This window comes from Xenopus laevis, chromosome 3L, assembly GCF_017654675.1.
Source record: "Xenopus laevis strain J_2021 chromosome 3L, Xenopus_laevis_v10.1, whole genome shotgun sequence".
NCBI classification, from domain to species: Eukaryota; Metazoa; Chordata; class Amphibia; order Anura; family Pipidae; genus Xenopus; species Xenopus laevis.
In genome coordinates this window covers 142,320,369-142,334,999 of record NC_054375.1, presented here as the reverse complement: position 1 = coordinate 142,334,999, position 14,631 = coordinate 142,320,369, and the positions used below count along the sequence as shown (strand labels likewise).

General features: G+C 38.8%; 1 long non-coding RNA gene across 1 annotated transcript in view; it reads right to left on the bottom strand.

Moving 5' to 3' along the window:
* Nucleotides 1-13,723, bottom strand: part of LOC121401613 — a 40,683-nt gene extending 26,960 nt beyond the window's left edge. Inside the window, exons 1-2 of the long non-coding RNA XR_005966393.1 lie at nucleotides 13,381-13,723; nucleotides 866-1,212 (exon numbers count right to left, since the gene is read on the bottom strand). This is a non-coding gene — a long non-coding RNA (uncharacterized LOC121401613). The remainder of the gene's footprint in view (nucleotides 1-865; nucleotides 1,213-13,380) is intronic.
* Between the last annotated feature and the right edge of the window lie 908 nt (nucleotides 13,724-14,631).

Here is a 14,631-nt window from a genome sequence, read left to right as displayed (position 1 = left end):
GCTTAAAAATGTAACCAGTAGACAACAGGTTAAAAGGCATATCCATCATCTCAATAACTTAGAGACCACTGAAGCAGCCACGAGTCTCCAAGCCTGATAAATGAATAAAGAACTACATGTTAATCACTTTCATACAGTTTTCTGGTTCCTGTTAGAAAATTCATCATTATTGGTTCTACCGGTTATAAGAAATCCCAAATAATGTTCTGGATAGCCCCCTCCTCTACAAAAGTTTGTTCATTAATAAGTTCCTCCCCTTTAATGTAATTATTTATGAAGCTGCAAAGAAACCAAGTAAATAACAGAAGACTCAATTAGATGTAAGTCTTAATATTGGCAAATCATTTTGTGCTTCGTCTCTTACAGTCAACATACACCTGTTACCAAAAAAGAAAAAATAGCTTCAAATGCTAGCGTCTGATTGGTCAGGCCCATGAACCTACTGATGGGAGAAATATTTCAAATTGAGGGTTGGAAAAAAAACATAAAAAAAATAATGTTCCAGTAATATTTGACGTTAAAAATCGCTAATCATTTGCTAAAAGACAACAAGGTTTTAAAACACAGTGCCATTTCCCAAATCTTTTCATTTAATGCAGGGATTTCTCAAAATGCTAGTGCAATGGCAGAAGTTGCAAAGTAGTGCGACATTTACATCCACAGGTGTATGTAACACCAAGGTATAGTATGGTAATTATTTGCCCATTATAGCTGCATCAATAAATAGGCCTTTAAAAGTGAAATTTTTCCGTTTAAGAGCTACAGGTTGCTGGAGTGAGCAGGTGTATGACATCACAATGAGGCACCTCCAGCATGCACAGAATGTCATGTGACGTTATCTGACATCACAATAAGAAAAACCAACCTTATCCAGTTGGTGAAGCAACTGCGTAGAGACAACACAAGTTGAGGGAGATGGGTGTATTTTTTTCATCGCCGAATGGCTCCTCGGAGCAGATTTCGGAAATACATTCTCCTGATATTTGTACGACTCATAAACCTTCTGAAAATGCTTCAATCAATTCTAAGACTCGTGAGAATCCTTCTGTGGCTTGTCAGACTGATGAGGATCTTGGGGTGACTCAACCAGATCTTGAGCGTCTGTCGGTTGTCGATCCATATTGGGAGGTGCTGGACCCCAAACCTGATATCCACGCCCTATTCGATGAATATAATAGGAAGTTCTTTCGTGGACAGTTGCCTCCAATTGACCTGAAATGGAGTAACAGGTTAAGCTTGTAAGTCAAAAACCAATGTGCTTTGTTGTTTATAGACCTTGGGGGACAATCTGTATCACTGTCACTACTATACAGCTTGACACCCCAACTTTCCTAGCCTGGTAAGATGCACAAGAGGTAGAGATATGTATGTGCAAGAGCTGGAACGCTGTTAGTTTTCTGTTAAATGCTCATATGCACTCGCTCCATGCATTAGTCTGTCATTATCTGCCTTCTGCAAAGCAAATTTACTAACAAGGGCACAACAAGTACCTACATACTGGCTGTACAGGGCAGGGACTGGAACAAGACAAGTACAGTAACATATAAATAGTGTTTATTCTCAAATCTGCATGATTTTTTTTTCAGAAATGCTGGGTATTTCAAATATGAGGCTATCAGCAGAAGATGCAGCATTCGACTGAACAAGCCTCTCCTTGATTTACGGTCAAGGAAAGATACAGTGGAAGTAAGTTGTGTCTTTTTGTTGTGTATTTTTGTAGTAACTGTCAGCAGTCAGTTTCTCTACCTGCAGAATTGAATTGTGACCGTTAGCTCTGATCAATCATTACTCTGTGTTGCTTTAGATCATGTATCTGAGCCAAATTCCAGACATATCCTGCTACAATAGTCAAGAGGAGTTAAAAGGAGATAGGGAACCAAATCTGTCTTTATTTTTGGGTCTCAAAGTGGAATGTCAGATTTAGTCTGGGTCCTATTAAACAGCAGGTTAAGAAACCCTATATAATCATCATCATCATTTATTTATATAGCGCTGTCAAGATACGCAGTGTTTTATTATATGATGGGAATGTTCTCCTGCTGACACAGCAGCCCCATGGCACAAATAAGTTGATGTTTAAGATCAACATTTCTCATTCATTTTCTTCTGACCTGATGCCACAAAATGGTTTAGTAGAGGAGATGCACAATTTAAAATGAAGACAGATGTGACCTGCTCAAATGTGTTTCCCTTTCTTTTATTCCCTTATGGAATTAGATATATTTGTGCATGGGAATAGAGTTCCATACAAAGATATTATGTATTTTCTATACATGACGACAGAACAAGTAATATTGGGGCTGTTTCTCCCCCTACAGACGCTCCTGCATGAAATGATCCACTACTACCAGCGTATCAATGGTACTCGTATCTTAGACCATGGGCCGGAATTTCAGTATCACATGGAGCGTATCAATAGAGAAAGTGGAGCAAATGTTACGGTAAGTGCTTTCAGACATTATGTCATTCCCGATAAAATCCAAACAAGTATTTCACATGAGAAATTCTCCATCAGCTGGGAGTAGGATCGTAAAGAAAAATTTCAGTTTAGCATTTTGCTTCTGGACGAAAGTAAAGTGCCCCAAAATTAAGAGAAAAAAAGTTATACTTTACAGCAATGCAGCCTCCTATAAAGCTCTTGTTCTGCTGCTTGTTTATAATAAGTAGTTATTGGACCTACTGCTAAGTTATATTCAGTTGAATAATCTAGATCAGTACTGCCCACATTTTTTCAAGTCGTGGGCCTATATATCAAACGTATTAAAGGGGTTCCGCAACTCAGTTCAGTTGGTTTCAGATAGTTCACCAGAAATAATGACTTTTTACAATTACTTTCTATTTTTGACTGTTTTTCTACTATTGAAGTGTAAAGTATAATTTTTAACCTTCTAAAGCAGCTCTAGGAGGGGGGGTCACCGACCCTGTAAACTGTTCTAAACTGATACATTTAGTTGATACATTTCTTATCTTTGTCCCTGCTGTGCAGAATCTTTGGGTTTCTTCAAAGGCAGCTGTTAGAATTAATACAATAGTTGCTAATACTGCAGAGATGAGAAGGGGCAGATTTATAAAGGGTCGAAGTGAAAATTTGAATGAAAATATTCAAATTTTTTTTTTTTGGTCAAAACTCTCAAATTCGAATTGTGAATTATCCGAACTCAATTCGAGTTTTAATTTGAATTTCGAGATTTATCATACTCAAGACACTTCGCCAACTATAAACTGCCAAATTCATGTATAAGTCAATGGGAGAGGTACAGAGACCAATTTGTTAGTAGCCTTCCTGACATTTAAGTTTTATTCAGAGAAAAAAAACTCGGATCGAGTTTAGTTTAACTAGATTGGAGTTTTTGAGTCTGTAAAATTCGTGCGAGTTTTAGATATTCGATTCTTTTAATAAATAATCACTCGATCGAATTTCGAGTATATTCAAATTTAAAGGAGTTTAAAAAAAACTCAAATTAATTCAAAATTCGACCCTTGATAAATGTGCCTCTAAATGTTGCAAAATTGTAACAGTTCAGAATCAGAATTCTGAACCGCCAGACTGAAATACCAGAGATAGGGACATTAAACTTTAAACCTTGATTTTGGAAAAACTGTAAAAAATAAAAAATGGAAAGTGATTTAAAGAAAGTCTGGGGAACAATCTGAAAAAAAGTGAACTGAAAAAAGTGTTTGGAAAGTGAACAACCCCTTTAAAATGATGACACCATTAGTGATCGGACTGGCCTGATACCCGCGGGTTCGGCGGGTTTGGTCCGACCTCACACTCTTCTTCGCAGGTGGCCACCATCAAATGCCGGCTTCCAACTTCCAGGTTCTTCTTTTATATTCACTGCACCTGCTTGCCCCGCCCCTTTTGTGACGTCACTGGCGGGGCGGTGCGGGTCTATAAAAGGAACCTGGAAGTTGGCTCAGGCGGGCGTGGGTGGTGGGAGGGTGGTGGGTGCGGGTTGGGGAAATCCCAACCCGCACATCACTAGTCACCATGTACATTAGTCAATGGCACCCACAGGCAGGATGAAAGGCAGAAATATTCCTAAAAGGTCACAGAGTTCTCCATATTGTTTCATGTAACCACTGGCTCTCCAGCCCTAATCATTATACGATTATATTCTACCTGCTGAATCCCCAGTTTCAGGTTTTGTGATATTTCTCTTTTTATTTTATAGATCGATCATGATTTCTTTGATGAATACGAGTCACTGAAGCGCCACAGTTGGAGATGCAATGGCCCCTGTGCACAAGTAGTGAGACGGGTAATGGACAGGACTCCGTATTCCAAGGGGCACAAGCGCGAATGTGGAGGAGAGTTTATAAAGATCCAAGAGCCTGACAATAGTCCTCCAAACAAGAGAATGAGATTGGACCAATAGAGTCACTTTGGGAATATTATAGAGACTTTGCCCTTGGCTAATATGCTGCTAACAACTGTTTTGCCAGAATATAAGGCAGTGGCACAAAAATGGCCCAGTTCTCGGCTGCTGAAAAGAAGAGTCTGATATCCAGATAGGCCTCATGAGTGACTATTGCCATGGGCAGTGCATTGTGCCAAAAATGTGCCAAGAAAATGGCAATGGGCAGCCATAAGAATATTATTGCCTAATTTATATGAGGCATGGGCCCAGTGCAAGCAAGAAGAACAAAACCTGCTGCTGAACTGGCCAGTAGAAGGGATACAAGTTGGATACTGTGACTATTCCAACGGATATAGAAATCACATCAAGAGTCACACAGAGTCACACCAAGGAACAGACGTATCTGAATGGAATGGTATCCCTGATGCCACAGCGTTGAACTATGGAAAATGAAATACTATCCAGACATGACCTGCAAGAAGTTAATGTAATGGATAGATCAGTGAATTACATTTTCACCATCCTTTAATGTTAAAAATATCTTTCTGTATTCAATTTTACAATATACTTTTTTGACAATCAAAAATCCTTGTTCTGCTTTCATTTGTTGGGAATAATTGTGACATTAACTAGTGTGGTTTATCCACAAATTATAAGTCCATCGTCCTCGGTAAGAGCACTGGGGAGCTTTGAGTCCCCAGTGCTCCTTAGGATGGGGTTGGGCAACATGCCTCCCCTGAAATTCTGCTAGGCCGTGGCCTGCGTTGCCACAAATCCGGACCGGGCCTGACTGCTTATTAATTTGGAATGGTAATATGGTGGAACTAAATAAAAAAAACAAATGACCATGTCATGATAAAAATAATGGCAATAAATGCCAAATGTGTTTTAATGGAAACAGACAATCTGACTCCAATTGTGACCTTATAGCCATGATATTGTGCACCTCTATTATTAAACTGACAAAAAAGTCAATATGTGTATGTATATATATATATATATATATATATTTATATAAATATAAGAGTTCCTCTGCTATCAACCTATTATCAATATATTTAGGACATTAAGACATTTTGTGGCTACTAAAAAATGTCTCACCCTTTAAACAAAACAGGGATTGTTTGTCCATATATTGCAATATATTTAAGATGGCCAACTACATCAAAGTCATCCCTGGTATGGCCAGTTCTACTCTCAACTTGCATCTGATTCATTAAGAATTATATTTCCTCATTAGACATTTTACACAGGGACTAAGTTTTACCTGCAACCTACATGCTGCTTTCAAGGTTAAAACTCCCAAACGTGGTTGCCCTCCAGTCCTGTTAGGTGCACTCTTAACCAAAAAACAGCAACTGCCTTGGTGCTGGTCAAAACCATAATACATACATTAACATACATTTTATTTCAATGTTTCAGCTCCATCACTAGGGCCATCTTCCTGAAGACGGCACGAGTGATGGAGCCGAAACGTTGAAATAAAATTCAATCCTGATTTTTCACTTAAGAAGTCTTTGGAGTGCGGTTATTTTTGGTAATATATATATATATATATATATATATATATATATATATATATATATATATATATATATATTATCCCACAGTACCAGCACTCAAAACTAGGTTATTCCAGCGGTGCACGATCAAACAGTGTATAAATGGTATTAGGAGGATCAGCACACACTGTCTTGTTGGTGAAGAAACTTTTCTTTTTTTGTGAACCAAATTACATATAAATCCGACATTTCGGTCCCACCAGGGGACCTTTCTCATCCTTGAGCTGAGCTGTTTGATCCAACGTCCTTTTCAGAAGTTCTTGAACATTTCAGATCAGGTCCACCTCCTAAATGAGGCAAAAATTCTTTGTTATCCTTAAATAAAAGCCTTTCTACCTCCTCCACTCCTCTAAACAATAAGAATCATCTGCTTTAGGATAACAATCAGAGTAAGTCAATATCTGTTGAATCTTTAAGCCAAGTCTCCATGCAAACTGGACTGGATAATGGTTCAGCCCACACTCACACTTCTACACTTGTATAAACCTTACATGGAATCAAGGGCCCTCCCCAAATTCCTTATTACTTGTATCACTAACTGTATGAAAGATGTTTTTTGGTTTGCCCAGACCATGTGCAGCCTCTTTACAGCCTGATGGATGCTCTGCCCCCCAAAATCTAACCAACCACTCATTTAGGGTCTACGTTAGAATACAGCGGATCCTATGCAGGAATCCAAGGGGAGAGGTTACCCAAATATTCGTATTCCAAAGTCATCTGAAGTTGCCTCACGAATCTGAAGTGCCACGTGTACCATAGCCGGCACAAGACAGGTGGAAGCCGTTCGGGGAGATTAGTCGCCCCACAGAAGAGGTGATTAGTCAAGCGACTAAATCTCCCCGAATCTGTAGGCTGTACCAATTTATTGTTGTAACTTTTTATTACTCAACTATATTCAGGGAAAGGGTTAGTCACTAGTAATGTGCGGGTTGACCACTGGTTGGGTGGGTGGGTTTGAGTTGAAATTTGGCCAACCATTGTGGGTTCTCGTTGGGTGTGAATCAGACTGGGAAGTTCTTTCCTCCACTGCTCCCAAAGATTCCCTGTATTGGAACCAGAGGTGCACATAGAAGTAGCATATAGAGCGAGAATATGTTGGTATGGCTCTGGTGTGGGTACTACAATGGCAACATTTTGCAGGTTAGGGTCGGCCACAAGTTAAGTATTTGTGGTTGTGGGTTAGGGTCGGGTGCAGGTTAAGTCTTTGTAGGTTAGGGTCGGGCACAGGTTAAGTCTTTGTGGGTTAGGGTTGGATGCAGGTTCAGTCTATTTGGGTTAGGGTTGGGTGTGTGTTATTCTTTGCAGGTTAGGTCGGGCACAGGTTAAGTCTTTGTGGGTTAGGGTTGGATGCAGGTTCAGTCTATGTTGGTTACGTTTTTGCGGGTTAGGGTCGGGTGCGGGTTAAGTCTTTGCAGGTTAGGGTCGGATGCAGGTTAAGTCTTTGTTGGTTAAGTCTTTGTGGGTTAGGGTCGGGTGTGGGTTAAGTCTTTGCAGGTTAGGGTCGGGCACAGGTTAAGTCTTTGAGGGTTAGGTTCGGGTTAAGTCTTTGCAGGTTAGGGTCGGGTGCGGGTTAAGTCTTTGCAGGTTAGCGTCAGATGTGGGTTGAGTTTTTCCCTTTACTTGCACATTGCTATTAATCACCCTTTGACTGTGAGTGTGTGGCTCCACATTCTCCATCTATCTATGGTTTGAAGATGGCACATAGGAGGGGAATGGTAAAGTGAAGTTAATGCTAAGCTAATGCCTTGGCTCTACAGAGACTGGGGTGCTAATTTTAGCTTTACATCACTTGCTAATAGCTAGAAGGAGCAAAATGATAGATCTCCCATCTCTATTCTCAGAGGTGACAACTTATCTTCCATGTCTGTTTCCACTGCATGCCTGATACCATTGGACTAATGAAAAATAGGTGCAACGATTTTTAGATTTATCTGAAGTAAATATTCCTTTCTGATTGTTATAATAGGAACATGTTTATTGTACATAATATGACACCTTGACATGACCACACACCAGTCTGAAGTTATTCTAAGGGTCACATGTCTCTCCTTTCTAACTAGACAGACGGATTTCTCTATTCTAGGATTGAGGCATTAGAAAGGAAGAAACTACCTGAGGAAAATCCAGTGGCAGAGAATCCAACAGAAGACACTGAGGTACAGTTTAATCTTAAAACTATTTAGATCTAAATAAAGTTAATTTTATTTGCAAAAGTCCCTAGAGTGCTACAGCATTTTCTGCAAGTTTTATATACTATTTCTGTTAGCACCAGGACAGTACCTCATTTTAAGTGTGTGCAACAGTCTTACGGACAATATATATATATATATATATATATATATATATATATATATATATATATATATATAATATAGTAGAAGGACCATATGTAGTGACTCAAACATGTTTATTTAATAATGCATATCCAACGTTTCGGCCCACATTAGGCCGTAAGAAAATATCACAATTAAATGCTGCAATTTAGCAGGCTTGTTTTTGTTCTGTTTTTACTTTCTTGAGAAAGGCCCTATTGTGGGCCGAAACATTTGGCTGTGCATTATTAACTACATATGGAGTGCGGGTCCTTCTGCTATATTATATGACATACTTTGACCCTGAAACTGCAATCAACTTGTGATCCGGTAAGAGTGAGAACACTGCAATAAAAAAATATAATAATAATATATATATATATATATATATATATATTACACAAGCAAATACACGAGCCATGAATATCCTGTAAATGATATCCTTATAGATGGTGCTTAGTGATGTCATCGGTTATAATCGAAGCTTAGTGATGTCATTACTGTCACATGACATAAGATTGCAAAATATGAGGATATTAGAAGTCACCTCGGAGTTCCATGACTTGTGTAAAAATACTCTGCCTTGGGCCTTGTGCTTTTATATGGTCATGGAACTCCTTGGCAACTTATAATATTCTTATAATAGACAAAAGCTATGAATATCTTGTAAATTATATCCTTATAAACGGTGGCTTCTGATGTCATCAGTTATAAACGGTGAGTTCTGATGTCATTTCTGTCACATGACTCTGAAATTTGTGTATTATAATAAATAAAGTACCCCCAGTTGTAAAATATGAGGTTATTAGAAGTTACCTCGGAGTTCCATGACCCGTTTAAAAACACTCGGCCTTTGGCCTCGTGTTTTTATCTTGTCATGAAACTCCTCAGTGACTTATAATATCCTTATCTTTTACAAAAGGGGGTACTTTATTCACTATATATTTGACAATAGGGGGTACTTTATTCACTATATATTCATAAGACTAATGGGACATCTCTGTTCCATCACTGGAATGAGGCCAAAAAGAGTGATATTCAGAAATGCCCCAAACTATCAGTCACCGATACACAAGAACATCTATGGAACACAAATGGCCTAACTCACATGCTGTTAGATAAGAACACTAATCATGTGCCAATATAGGCTCAGAGTCAGTTTGGCTGAATAATGCTACCACTAAAACCAATTGTTGCAAAACTAACATATACATATATGAAATATATATATCACTGTCTTTTCTGGCATTAGAACCACCTACGGGCTCAAATAAATGAAGAACAGAAAGGTTCTGGAAGCCCCAGTAATATCTGCAATGGAGAAATTGATCAGGAAATCGCATCCGTCTCATCCGAAAGTTCCCTCTCAACAAACACCCCTGAAGCCATTGAAGACACAGAGACATCTTAAAAAGTCCGGCTACAACAGGGGACAACTGCCACACAAACCAACTCACTAATCAATGTCTTAGGATAACATGGGCCAACACATGCTACTTAAAGACTAAATTTTGTCTATTGTAAAAAAAAAAAAAAAATACACTTAAAGGGGTTGTTCACCTTTAAGTTAACTTTTGACTTTAAGATGTAGAGAATTATATTCTGAAACATTTTGCAATTGGGTTTCATTTTTTATTATTTGTGAATTTTGAGTTATTTGGTTTTTTATTAAGCAGCTCTTCATTCTGCAATTTCAGGAGTCTGGTTGCTAGGATCCAAATTACCATAACAACCATGTATTGATTGGAATAGGAGACTTGAATATGGAGAGGCCTGAATAGAAAGTAATAAAAAGTTGCAATGACAATAAGGGGCAGATTTATTAAGGTTCGAGTTGTGTTTCCTAATCTTATTTTACGAGTTTTTTTTTAAAAAACTAAAATTTAGAGATTTATTATATCCCGACCCTGGAAATAGCATGAATCTGAAAATACACTATCTAAAACCTGTAGAGGCCATGTAGGAATCAATAACAGAGGTCCCTTCATGATGTTTTTTCTGAGGGCTTCAATTCGAGCGGTTCGAGTTTTTTCCCATGGAAAACTCGATCGATTTGAGTTTTCCGGTTGTTAACCCGAACTCGTTGATTTTAGTTTTTTCCATTAAAGTTTTTTCTTAAATTAGAAACCATTTGAGTTGTAAGTTCTTTCGAGTTCATTCGAGGTCTAAAAAAACTCTAAAATTCGACCGTTGATAAATAACCCCCTAAATGTGTAGCCTTACAAAGCATTTGTCTTTAGATGGGGTCAGTGATCCCCATTTGAAAGCTAGAAGTCAAAAAAAACTATAAAATAAATAAAAAATGAAGACCAGTTGAAAAGTTGATTAGAACTGCCCAGTTGATAACATACTAAAAATTAACTTAAAGGTAAACCACCCCGTTTAACTACAGTGAATGATTAATAATTCTAGTTTTATAGTTTTTCCTTATAGTTTTTAGGCCATCAATGGTGTATAAGTGTGCTTCCTCAAACTATTTTTTTTCCTACAGCAAACAAATATAGCCATGCTATTTGCAATTTGATGACTCGTGTTAGAATCAGCTAATCAGCCGGTGAAATCTGTCGGTGACTCACAGCATGAGTGTGTTGGTTGCAGCCAGGAAATCCATGTTAGGTTGAGAAACAAACAACTAGTATAAACAACTGTAAGAAACAAAATAATAAAAAGTATTTGTAAAACGGGTTGCAACAGTAACCCATTAAAGTTGTAAGGTTGGAGAGAGTATATAAGTCCTAACCTGTAAAAACAAATAAACTGCATTGTACAAAATGAATTATTATACTAATTTTTGAGGACTATTAAAGAACAAACAAGTAAAGCATAATGGTAACTTGAGTGGTGCTTAGTATAACTTTGTATATGTGTCCTGGATAATCCTTTGGGGTACAACCACAAGCAGGGAACAAGGGATGCAAGATGGGATATTGCTATAAAAAACATATAGTCTGCGCCACAGCTCAGCAGGTATCTAGGGTTTCTCCGAGAGATTACAACAGGAAGATACCACATCAATGGCCCAGGGAACAGGGGGCTTCCTCTATAGCAGGGGTGTCCAGCCTTTGTTACACTGGGATCTACTCTTGACACCTGCCCCATCAGGAGATCTACCTTGGTAACACGCTGCAAATTTTTTGACCATGCAAATTTTTTTGACCACACCTAATTACAATGGTAATTACAAAAAATTTGGCTGGTTATGAAAGTTTAAACACACTCCCTTTCCCTCCATGTTTGCTGCTCAGCCCTCCCTTCCCCTCAGGCTTGTTGCTGTCAGCACTCCCTTCTATGTCCCTGCTTGCGGTTTTCAGCCCTCCCTTCTGTGTCCCTGCTTGTTGCTTAGCTCTCCCTTCTGTGTCCCTGCTTGTTGTTTGGCCCTCAGATAAAATAATGAAAAAAAGAAAAAAGAGCTGACCCATCCAGTTGCACCCTCCCATCTGTTGATTCCGAAACTCAAGTGAGGTAATTCGTAAAACATAACTTTTAATAAATCGTTAAAAGCAAGGTCTAGATAGCAACATTAAAATGGAGGTTAGGAATAGGAGGCTGATAGACTAGATGACAAAGGGTTAGAGGGGTAGTGTGCTGAATGCACTTAAATCACTAAGTCCCTATCAGACGCCTGCCTAACCAGAAACTAAGCTAACCAGAAGCGAAGCTTCTGGTTAGGCAGGTGTCTGATAGGGACTTAGAATTGATGACTGGGGTAATCGGATCGGGAGGGGACCTTTGAGGGTGAAGGGGTTGGATTATTGAACGATTCGTGGGTCTGATACTCTCGATACCTGTACCCAAGATACACTTGGTTTCTGAACGAACCTAGTTGAATTAAGGTCTCTGTTACCTTAATCCCTCACCAGCTTGACCGTACACCACATGGGAGGGATCCTGAAGTGGGTGAAGGGGTTGGCTTGATGTGGGGCATTACATGGTGTACACTATAGACGTACAGAGTGATCAATGTGCCAAATAACAACTATTATTTGATAATTTCTGACCAACCGTCACTTTTTAGTGATTTAAGTGCATTCAGCACACTGCCCCTCTAACACTTTGGCATCTAGTCTATCAGCCTCCTATACCTGACCTCCATTTTAATGTTGCTATCTAGACCTTGCTTTTAACGATTTATTAAAAGTTATGTTTTACGAATTACCTCACTTGAGTTTCGGAATCAACGGATGGGAGGGTGCAACTGGATGGATCAGCTCTTTTTTCTTTTTTTCCATTATTAATCACCATTTGACCCTGCACACCATCCTCTGTGTTTGATGGACGGTGCTCCCCAACCACTAACTCTTTAATACTCAGATAAAACAGTATCAGGTCAGTCCCAAGGTTGAACCTGCCAGATGGCTCAGAAAACATACAACCTCCCTGCTTAAAAATTTAACCAGTAGACAACAGGTTAAAAGGCATATCCATCATCTCAATAACTTAGAGACCACTGAAGCAGCCACGAGTCTCCAAGCCTGATAAATGAATAAAGAACTACATGTTAATCACTTTCATACAGTTTTCTGGTTCCTGTTAGAAAATTCATCATTATTGGTTCTACCGGTTATAAGAAATCCCAAATAATATTCTGGATAGCCCCCTCCTCTACAAAAGTTTGTTCATTAATAAGTTCCTCCCCTTTAATGTAATTATTTATGAAGCTGCTGAGAAACCAAGTAAATAACAGAAGACTCAATTAGATGTAAGTCTTAATATTGGCAAATCATTTTGTGCTTCATCCCTTACAGTCAACATACACCTGTTACCAAAAAAGAAAAAATAGCTTCAAATGCTAGCGTCTGATTGGTCAGGCCCATGAACCTACTGATGGGAGAGGTTTTAAAACACAGTGCCATTTCCCAAATCTTTTCATTTAATGCAGGGATTTCTCAAAATGCTAGTGCAATAGCAGAAGTTGCAAAGTAGTGCGACATTTACATCCACAGGTGTATGTAACACCAAGTTATAGTATGGTAATTATTTGCCCATTATAGCTGCATCAATAAATAGGCCTTTATAAGTGAAATTTTTCCGTTTAAGAGCTACAGGTTGCTGGAGTGAGCAGGTGTATGACATCACAATGAGGCACCTCCAGCATGCACAGAATGTCATGTGACGTCATGTGACATCACAATGAGAAAAACCAACCTTATCCAGTTGGTGAAGCAACTGCGTAGAGACAACACAAGTTGAGGGAGATGGGTGTATTTTTTTCATCGCCGAATGGCTCCTCGGAGCAGATTTCGGAAATACATTCTCCTGATATTTGTACGACTCATAAACCTTCTGAAAATGCTTCAATCAATTCTAAGACTCGTGAAAATCCTTCTGTGGCTAGTCAGACTGATGAGGATCTTGGGGTGACTCAACCAGATCTTGAACGTCTGTCTGTTGTCGATCCATATTGGGAGGTGCTGGACCCCAAACCTGATATCCACGCCCTATTCGATGAATATAATAGGAAGTTCTTTCGTGGACAGTTGCCTTCAATTGACCTGAAATGGAGTAACAGGTTAAGCTTGTAAGTCAAAAACCAATGTGCTTTGTTGTTTATAGACCTTGGGGGACAATCTGTATCACTGTCACTACTATACAGCTTGACACCCCAACTTTCCTAGCCTGGTAAGATGCACAGGAGGTGGAGATATGTATGTGCAAGAGCTGGAGCGCTGTTAGTTTTCTGTTAAATGCTCATATGCACTCACTCCATGCATTAGTCTGTCATTATCTGCCTTCTGCAAAGCAAATTTACTAACAAGGGCACAACAAGTACCTACATACTGGCTGTACAGGGCAGGGACTGGAACAAGACAAGTACAGTAACATATAAATAGTGTTTATTCTTAAATCTGCATGATTTTTTTTTCAGAAATGCTGGATATTTCAAATATGAGGCTATCAGCAGAAGATGCAGCATTCGACTGAACAAGCCTCTCCTTGATTTACGCTCAAGGAAAGATACAGTGGAAGTAAGTTGTGTCTTTTTGTTGTGTATTTTTGTAGTAACTGTCAGCAGTCAGTTTCTCTACCTGCAGAATTAAATTGTGACCGTTAGCTCTGATCAATCATTACTCTGTGTTGCTTTAGATCAAAAGGAGATATGGAAGCAAATCTGTCTTTATTTTTGGGTCTCAAAGTGGAATTTCAGATTTAGTCTGGGTCATATTAAACAGCAGGTTAAGAAACCCTATATTATCATCATCATCATTTATTTATATAGCGCTGTCAAGATACACAGTGCTTTATTATATGATGGGAATGTTCTCCTGCTGACACAGCAGCCCCATGGCACAAATAAGTTGATGTTTAAGATCAAAATTTCTCATTCATTTTCTTCTGACCTGATGCCACAAAATGGTTTAGTAGAGGAGATGCACAATTTAAATTAAAGACCGATGT